The sequence below is a fragment of the Onychomys torridus genome, chromosome 9 (genome assembly GCF_903995425.1).
Source record: "Onychomys torridus chromosome 9, mOncTor1.1, whole genome shotgun sequence".
Taxonomy (NCBI): domain Eukaryota; kingdom Metazoa; phylum Chordata; class Mammalia; order Rodentia; family Cricetidae; genus Onychomys; species Onychomys torridus.
The window spans coordinates 76,050,844-76,059,804 of record NC_050451.1 but is presented as its reverse complement, the minus strand read 5'-3'; the positions used below and the strand labels follow the sequence as shown (position 1 = coordinate 76,059,804).

General features: G+C 36.9%; 1 pseudogene; it reads left to right on the top strand.

The window, feature by feature from the left end:
- Positions 1–564: 564 nt before the first annotated feature.
- Positions 565–2,180, top strand: LOC118591624 (annotated as a pseudogene).
- Positions 2,181–8,961: the final 6,781 nt, after the last annotated feature.

Below are 8,961 nucleotides of genomic sequence, written 5' to 3'. Positions count from 1 at the left end.
TGCTCATGGTACACAATAAGAGCATCAGATACCTTGGAGCTGGAATTCCAAGCTGTTGTAAGCCCTCTGTACCTCTGTCATCTGGAAGAACAGGATGTGATCTTAACCACTGAGCTGACTCTCCCACCCCATCCCATTCATTCTGTAGGTATACCATCTTACATACGTTTTCATTATTATAAAACTAAAGTAGGTATTATAATACACTATAAATTACCTTAAGATGTTTCCTGTGCTAGCTCTTGTAATGCATGCCTGCAATCTCAGCAGTGAAGAGGCAGAGGACAAAGAATTGGGAGGTAAAGGTTGAGGAACTAAGCAAAAATAATAAATACGTTTCTTTAACCTATATTTTCTTCTTTTCTCCTGTTCATTTGTTTCACCTTAGATGTTACAGTCTTACCTTCATTTCTTTTTTAATACTGTGGTTACCGCTTTTTCAAGTCCTTGATTTTAAAATCAAGTTTAAGAATTTTCTTACTTACCTTGATTCTTGGGTTGTTGGGGATGGTAACTGTGTCCCAGTGTCTGCTTGTCAACTGCACCTCCGAACCTGTAGCTACTATGTATGAGTACATCTCCATCTATGTTGACCAGGCTAGTGTCCAAATCGGCAATGCCCATAGGGAAGCTCTTCTGCCTGCAGGCTAGATGCCCAACAACAAGCTCATCCTGAGAAGAGATGATTCCTTCAACCCCTTCTTCAGTAAAATAGGCACTGGCAAGCATGGGTCCAAGGCAATATTCATATACCAGGAACCTACAGTTTTTGACAAAATTTGCACTGGTACCTAACACCAGTTCTTCCACTCTAAGTAGCTCACCAGCTGCCCACAACTATACCCATGACCACTACACCACTGCCAAGGAGATCATTGACCTTGTCTTGGAACAAATTTACAAGCTAGTTGACTAGTGAATAGATATTCATGGGTTCTTAGTTTTCCACAGCTTTGGTTGGAATACCAGCTCTGTGTTCAACTCCCTGCTGAGGTAGTGGCTCTCTTCTTTCGATGGAAAGAAGTCCAAGCTGTAGTTCCCAATTTACCCAGTCTCCCAGGTTTTTACTCCTGTCATAGAGTCCTACAATACTATCCTTACCATCCATACCACCCTGAAGCACTCTGATTATACCTTCATCATAGACAATAAGGCTATCTATGACATCTGTCTTAGGGTTTTTATTGCTATGAAGAGATACCATGACCATGGCCACTCTTGTAAAGAAAACATTTAATTGAGGTGGCAGCTTATAGTGTCAGAGGTTTAGTCCAATTTCATCATGGTGAGGAGCATGGCAGTGTGCAAGCAGACATGGTACTGGATACATCTTGATCAGAAGGCAACAGGAAGTAGACTGAGTGTCACATTGAGCAAAGTCTGAACAAAAGAGACCTCAAAGCCTGCCCCCAACAGTGGCAAAATTTCTCCAACAAGACTACACCTACTCCAACAAGGCCACACCTCCTAATAATGTCAGTCCCTATGATATTATGGGGGCCAATAACATTCAAACTACCACAACACCCATCAGAGGAACCCTGACATTGAGCACCTGACCTATTTACCTCAACAGCCTTATTTACCAGATTGTGTCATCTATCTCTGCTTCTCTCAGATTTGATGGGACCCTGAAGGTGGATCTGACCTAATTCATGACCAGCCTGGTACCCTACCTGCACATCCACTTCCTTGTGGCTGCATATGGCCATATGAGGCCGCTAACCAGATAGTGAAATTTGATCCCAGCCATGATAAATACATGCACGCTTGTTGCCTGTTATCATGTGGTGATGTAATCCCAAAGATGTCAATGCTGCCATTGTCACCATAAAGACCAAATGCAGCATCCAGTTTGTGGACTGGTGCCCCACTTCAAGGTTGGCATTAATTACCAGCCTCCCACTTTGGTACCTGGTAGAGTCCTGGCTATGGTACAAATAACATTGTACATGCTGAGCAACACTGTAGCCATTACTGAAGTCTGGTTACACCTAGACCACTGGTTTGAACTGTCATATGCCAAGTGTGCCTCACTGCACTGATATGTGTGTGACAACATGGAGGAAGTGGAGTTCTCTGAGGTCCATGAGGACATGGCTGCCTTAGAGAAGGATTATGGAGAGGTTGGTATGAAGTCTTTTGAAAGAGAGAGTGAGAAAGAAGGAGATGAATATTAATCCATAGCTTTTAGCCCCATAGCACATCAAACTCTCAGAATTTCAGCTTCAACACTAGCTGACAGGCATCAATGTTCCTATTATGTTATTTTCATTCTGTGATCATGTCTATCTTTTCCATGTATGCCTGTCAGGTTTCCCCATAATGTCTTAAAGCAAACGCTTTAAGGGAAAAAAAAAAAAAAAGATTTTCTTTTCCATTTAAAAAGAAATCTATGATCAATTCAAGCAGTTGTAAAAAGAGGCTATGAATTAGGATTGTTGTGAAGGGCACATGGGAGGGTTTGGAGGGAGGAAAGAGAAGGGGAAAATGGTGTAATTAAATTATAATCCTAAGAAAAATTGTTTACATTTAGCTCTGTTTTGGCTGAAGACAAATTCTTTTCATTTTAATGTTTATCGTATATCTAATCACAAGCTTTTACATAAGCATGTATTTTAAAAATGTTTATGATTTAAGTAGTTCTAAATTAACATTCATTAATCCCAACTTGAATTGGATTATGGTCATAAAACATGGCCTGCTTAACTTCTGTTGCTTATTTTCATAAAGCTTTCAGGAAGTGCTGCATGCCAGATCCTTTGTGGATCCATGTGAGGCATTCTCACATCCTCTAACCACTTTTACTTCAGAGCACTCATTCCTGATAGTACTATTTCCCAGCTTGGTCACTAGCTTAGGATGTTCCTCTTAGCTCCATCAAGATGTCTGCTTCAGTGATTGATGTATTCCTTGAATAATACATACTGGGAATGAGAGAAGGGAGAGAAATTCCCAAGAGCCAACAGTAGTTAGTGCAGAGAGAATATAAAATGGCAGATAGGCATTGGGAAAGAAACACACCCAAAGGCTTCCTCTGGGGAAAAAGTTAATATTAATGTTAGCCATGAGAGAAAGATACTGATGTTGCTTATCTTCTACTTACTTCAGTCAAGCTATGGGAAAAAGGAAGACATGAGAAATGTCTTCATATCTGGTCCTCACTGGGATTGCTATTTAATTCATAATATAAATTGTCCATGGTAATTGTTGTTGTTTCTGTGATTTTTTTCTGTGTGTGCTATTAATGATGCTTTTCATCTCTGTCTTCTCTCTCTCTCTCTTCTCTCTCTCTCTCTCTCTCTCTCTCTCTCTCTCTCTCTTTCTCTTTCTCTCTCATTTAATTTAAAAGCCTATATTCTGAGGCTGGCAAACACCAGCTGTATTATAAACTGAGATGTAATTCCCTTTCAGGGGTCACTAAGATCATTCTAACACATCCATGGTAGTTACAGTTTAAGAAAAAAACAAGGAATTAATTGAACCACAGATCCTAAAGACAACAGGCAGGGCATGTACCATACGGGAAGAGTCCTAGAGATCTAATAAGGATGATAGAAGGGGAGGGAGGAAGGACATGTATGCAGACATCTTTAATGGATTTGGGATGGAGTGATGAATAAAAAGGTGGGAAAGGATTTCAAAGGTGTGCTTAAATGTCAGTAGCGTGACAGTTCAGAAGAAAGGAGGACTGTGACAGGAAACAGCTTCATCCGCTGGTATTGGCATTCACAGTTTATTTTTGTAGACGTGGAGGTACAAAGCCATTAAGTTTCAAATTTATATTTTACAGAATTGACCTATCTTATTTGCAATACTTTTATTTATTCTTTTATAATTACACACACACACACACACACACACACACACATATACATACATACATATATATATATATATATATATATATATATATATAATGTTATTTGATTAAAGTTCCCCATTATCCTCTATTTCCTCCTTCATCCTCCTCCTACCAAATCCCTTCTTCTTCCCAAGGACCCTCATATTTTCATGTTTTGTCTGGTGTGTGTGACCCAATTAATTTAATCAAAGTTTTCTTCATAAGCAGGGAGGGGGCTTTTTACCTGAGCAGGAGTGGGATACCAGTACTACACCACTGAAGCATATGACTTTCTTACACCTTCAGAATTTAACTAGTTATAGCTCTTCTGGGAAGTCTGAAGCCTTATAGGTCCCTTGTCCATCTATGATGGAATACTGACATACCCACTCTTGTAAAAACTCTAGCTTTAGCAAGTATATATCAGGGGCATGTCAATTAAAACAAATCTGGAAACACTATATTCAGAATCCCAAGTCTAACCTTGCATTAATTTCAAATCTTGATAAGGCTTCTTTAATGCATAATTGTTATGTTGTTCATATATCGTGATTTTACTTAATACATTTATTATTTCCTAAAGAAATAAATGACTAAAGTACTACTCTCTATTCATCAGCTTCCAAAAGCATCTTATTATTCACAAATTTAGATAACCAACAATATTTTTTGTGTGAAAAATAAACCTTTCTGTGGTCAAGGAGTCATTGCTTATTGATTTTTTTTGAAGTGACACAGGGAAGAAGTTGAACTGGGAACGTGATTTCTCAAGCCCTTTTTAAAGAACACAGAAACTACTCATGACAATGAGAGAGTGGGACTTTTAATGAAGGTCTTACATTCCTAATGACATATCTCTCTTTTGTTTAGATTGATACTACCTTTCTTTTCTTCAATAATTACCACTAAGCTTCAATGACCATCAGAAGATTCAACTTAGGCAGAATAGGTAACCCTCAGTGGCAGTCCTGTTCAGATCTTTATATTTCAGTATTATCTAAAAACCAGAAATTGTAAACATATGTCATGTGCACTTGTCAGGGGATATGCATGTGTCTTACAAGTAGGAATGAACTCAGAAAGAACAGATTAAAATCATGAGAGGACTGGTGCCTACTTGGGCTTCTCAAAGTCTATTACAGAAGTAATAGTTCTCATCAAATATTCTTGTCCTTTCTATGGGAGCAAGTTTTGTTGCATTTGTCTCACAAATGTACTTTATTAACAATCAATGTCTATCTATTCAACTATCTAAAGAAATGGATAGTTAACTAAGTACATATTTAGAAAATGCATAATAGATACTAGCTTCTAAAATACAATGGTGAGTGAATGTATATACAACAATTATTGAAGGCCCCAAACAGAACTTAAAATAAAACAGTTTACTTACTCAGGATTTTTCCAGTGAACTTGAGACATACATTCTCATCCCTTATAAACTGATTGTTTGAGGCTTCAATACTGAAGGATCTATTTTCTAAAACTTCATTAATTGGGCAGGGACAAATTCACTATAATTGCCTTCTGTGTTCAAAGTGGAGGGTGCTGACAGCCATGCCCTGGTCTATCCTAGACCAATAACTTTCTAGTCACTAGTTTGGCTATGCTGTCGAAAAAGCAAAGGAGCTGTTAATTAGCAAGTGAGAATAATACTTGATTGATTCTACTAAATTGGATTTTGTTGACCTGCCAAAGTGGATTTGTCATTAACATTTACAAACACACACACACACACACACACACACACACACACACACACACACACACACTCCTCTATAGAGCAATGGTTGGTAAATTATTTTTACTCAAAATGATACAACTTTAAGGAAAATGCTGTGGAATCAAACAAAGAGCTGTGGAAATTTTTCAGCTCTTCCTCCTTTTAAAAAGCTGCAGGCCCTGGGAATTTCATTTAACTTATCTGAGCCACAGTGTTCTAGTGTCTACATGTTAATAAAGCTTTCTTTATAGTGTTAATATGATATTCAACTTAAGCAATGCAAAAACCTGTTTGTGCCTAGTGTTATGACTGCTGTTTACTGGTAATTATTAAGTCTTCAGAAAAGGGGATTATTGAAGAACAATAATGCTATTGTAAGAGCTTTGAAGTTGAAGATTTGCTGCCTAAGTTCATGAAGTTACTTAGTCAATACAAATACATTGGGAGAATCCAATGTGAATTTTGAAAGGTACGGAAGTTTTATAATTCCTATTCTCAAGTGTTTGTGATTCATGTAGATATGACCAACATAATATATAATATGCAAGATTAGATGAATTATTTTTATCTTTCTATAACTTACTTGTATATACTAGTTTCTCTTCATGTTGTAAGGGATAAAGGGTTTGCTTTTCTCACAGTTCCAGGTCATAGTTCATCATGGTTGAGAAATCATGGCAAGGACCTTGAAGCAGCTGGTCATATTGCATTCAGGAACAGAAAGTAATGAAACCTAATGTACAACTGGTTTTCTCCATAATATATAGTTCAAGATTCCTGCTCAGAGAAAGGCCCCAACCACAATTGAGATGGATTTCCCATAAGCATTAACCAAATCAAGATAATCCCTTACTGGCATACCCAGAGGCTCACTTCCCAGGTGACTCTATATCTGTCAGGACACATTAACCATCCCATTGTGTCTCCTTAAAATTAATCTGTTTGTTCAACTGAATGCAATTACATAGCCTTTTTAATTAAGCACTGTTGATTTGAATCACTCATTGTCAAAGTTGACTTTAGCAGGTCACCCTAATACTTTAGATATTATGTTTTCACCATTGAAACAACAATGTTGCTTTCTAATCCCCACATTCCCTAGCTATTTCAAAAGCCAAATTTTATAAAGTTATTTCCAATAGCTCTTATTATTTTGTTAGTATAGACGTTTTCACTTTATAAGTGCCACTGGGATGTTATTTAAAATGGTATCCAAACTGCCTTTTTTTTATAGTCTGTGCATGTTTCAGATCAAAGTTATTCTGTGATGCTTAGAAGATAGAGCAAATGATAGAACCAGGATATCAGGCATTGTTTATGCACTAGGTTCTTTCCTACAAAAAAAAAAAAATGAAATTTGGAGGGAATAGTGAAGGATAAAGGTGAATAGAGGAATAAGGGTATGATAAGAGGAATAAGGAATAAGAATAAAATGTGAATGAATGAAGATCACTGTCAATAAATCAAATGTGTGAGTATGAAATATTTAACTCATATTAAATGCTTACAGTAAACTGAAATATACTTTAAGATTTCTATAAACGTCAATATGCTTCATTAAAACTTCAAGCTTTTCTAATACACAAATGTTAAAGGCTGCTTCATTCCTTAGCTGCGCCTCCATCATTCAGATTTTACAAAATTCGACTCTAGTGATAACTAATCACATTCATTAGTATTCACTAATCAATTTAAAGCTTTGCCGTTAAATATCCTTTTTAATAAAATTAATTTGTTATTTCCTCCTCCTAGGCATGTGCTAGACTATTATTAACCTAAGGAGAAGACTCCCTGGTTCATGAAGCAGTTCAATATTTTAGCTTTTTTTTTTTTAACCACTAACAACACTCACAACTCTGTATGCTTATTATAGATAACTCCGTGGCACTTCAGTGTCCTCATCTATGAGGTGAAGATAAGACCTCTTCAAGTCTGAGGTACTATATGTTACCAAGAGGATACTGTATAGGTAAGTATTACTATGAAGAATGCCACTATTTGTTTACTAGATTCATTTTTATTGTAGTAAGAGTTCTTAGCACAAGAACCAATTTTAAGTTGACACATTATTATTGGTCATAGGTTCAAAACTATCCTGAAAATCTCTGGAATTGTCTTACTGGCTTATAGTGTCCATTGATTAAAAACTCTCCATTTTCTCTTCTGCATTATTTACTATTTCGTTACCAGGTTTGTCACAGATTCTCAGGGAAGAGCAGCTAAGTCACTCTCTCGTCCTTTGGACGACATCATACTCAATGTCCACAATTATCAACCGGATCTTCGGAGAAAAATGTTCCTTATAAATTTCCATTAAATGCAGAGAAATTACAAAATTAGTGAGAAATATCTTCCTCGTGAATTTTGGCACCTCCTGTCACTTGGAAAGAAATCAAAATTTGAATCAATATTATCCACCCACACCCTCAAAAAAGTCAATCTGCAGAAATAATTAATTGTTTGATGCAGGTATGGACAGACAGAATCCATTCTTAGCCGTATTTTAATCTAAGTTATAAAGACAAAAACATACAGTTTCTGACCTATAAAGATATTAGGAAGTAAGACCAATATATAAAGTGAGCCTGGCTTAAAGAAAGAAATTCCATTACAAAACTTGAGATGCAGTTAGTAGGGGGATCTTTAAGAAAATACTCATTTTTTAACTAACTGATCTAGAAACATTCTAAAGATCAAGGTGCTTTTTATTTAGGGAATGCCTACCAATTTGCATAGGGATAAGACATCTAACATGTGATAGTTTCCTCAGGGAATCAATTCTCTCCAGTGTACACATTATCAAAGAACACTTTGGATTTTAAACATCAGTTGACACAAATTAGAGGTTCATTGCTCTCAGACTATTACAAGCTTCTGGCTTTCCCTCCCTTTTAACGTTATGTAAGCCTGTGCACTAAAAGGAAGCTTTAGGCAGGATGCTGGCACATTGCTAAGGGAGCTAAAAATAAAGTTGGAAGGCAGTAATAGTATATATTTTTTAGAGCCTGAATCAAACATATCAACAAAGCAATAATAATAAACTCTAACCAGCAGCACCACTGTCTAAGTGGAAAGCACAGCATGTGCTGTGGAACAAGACCAAACAAATCAACAAATCCTCGGAAATTGCAAGTCATACTTCCCAAGAAATACGCAGCACTCAAACATACAACAGAAAAGAAAATGCAGCAAAGTGATCATATGTGTTCCAATTACTAAGGCTGGCTAAAAGCCCACTTAATTGATCGCATCTGAAAGAGTTACACTGGCCTGTGATGCAATGATAACTTGCCATATCAGTGTTTTATTTAGCATAATAGAATTTCTTGGAGCTTAAAAGGCTGTCTTTAGGGGGACTCTCCCCCACAGGTCATGCTGTCCCAGTTACCTCCTC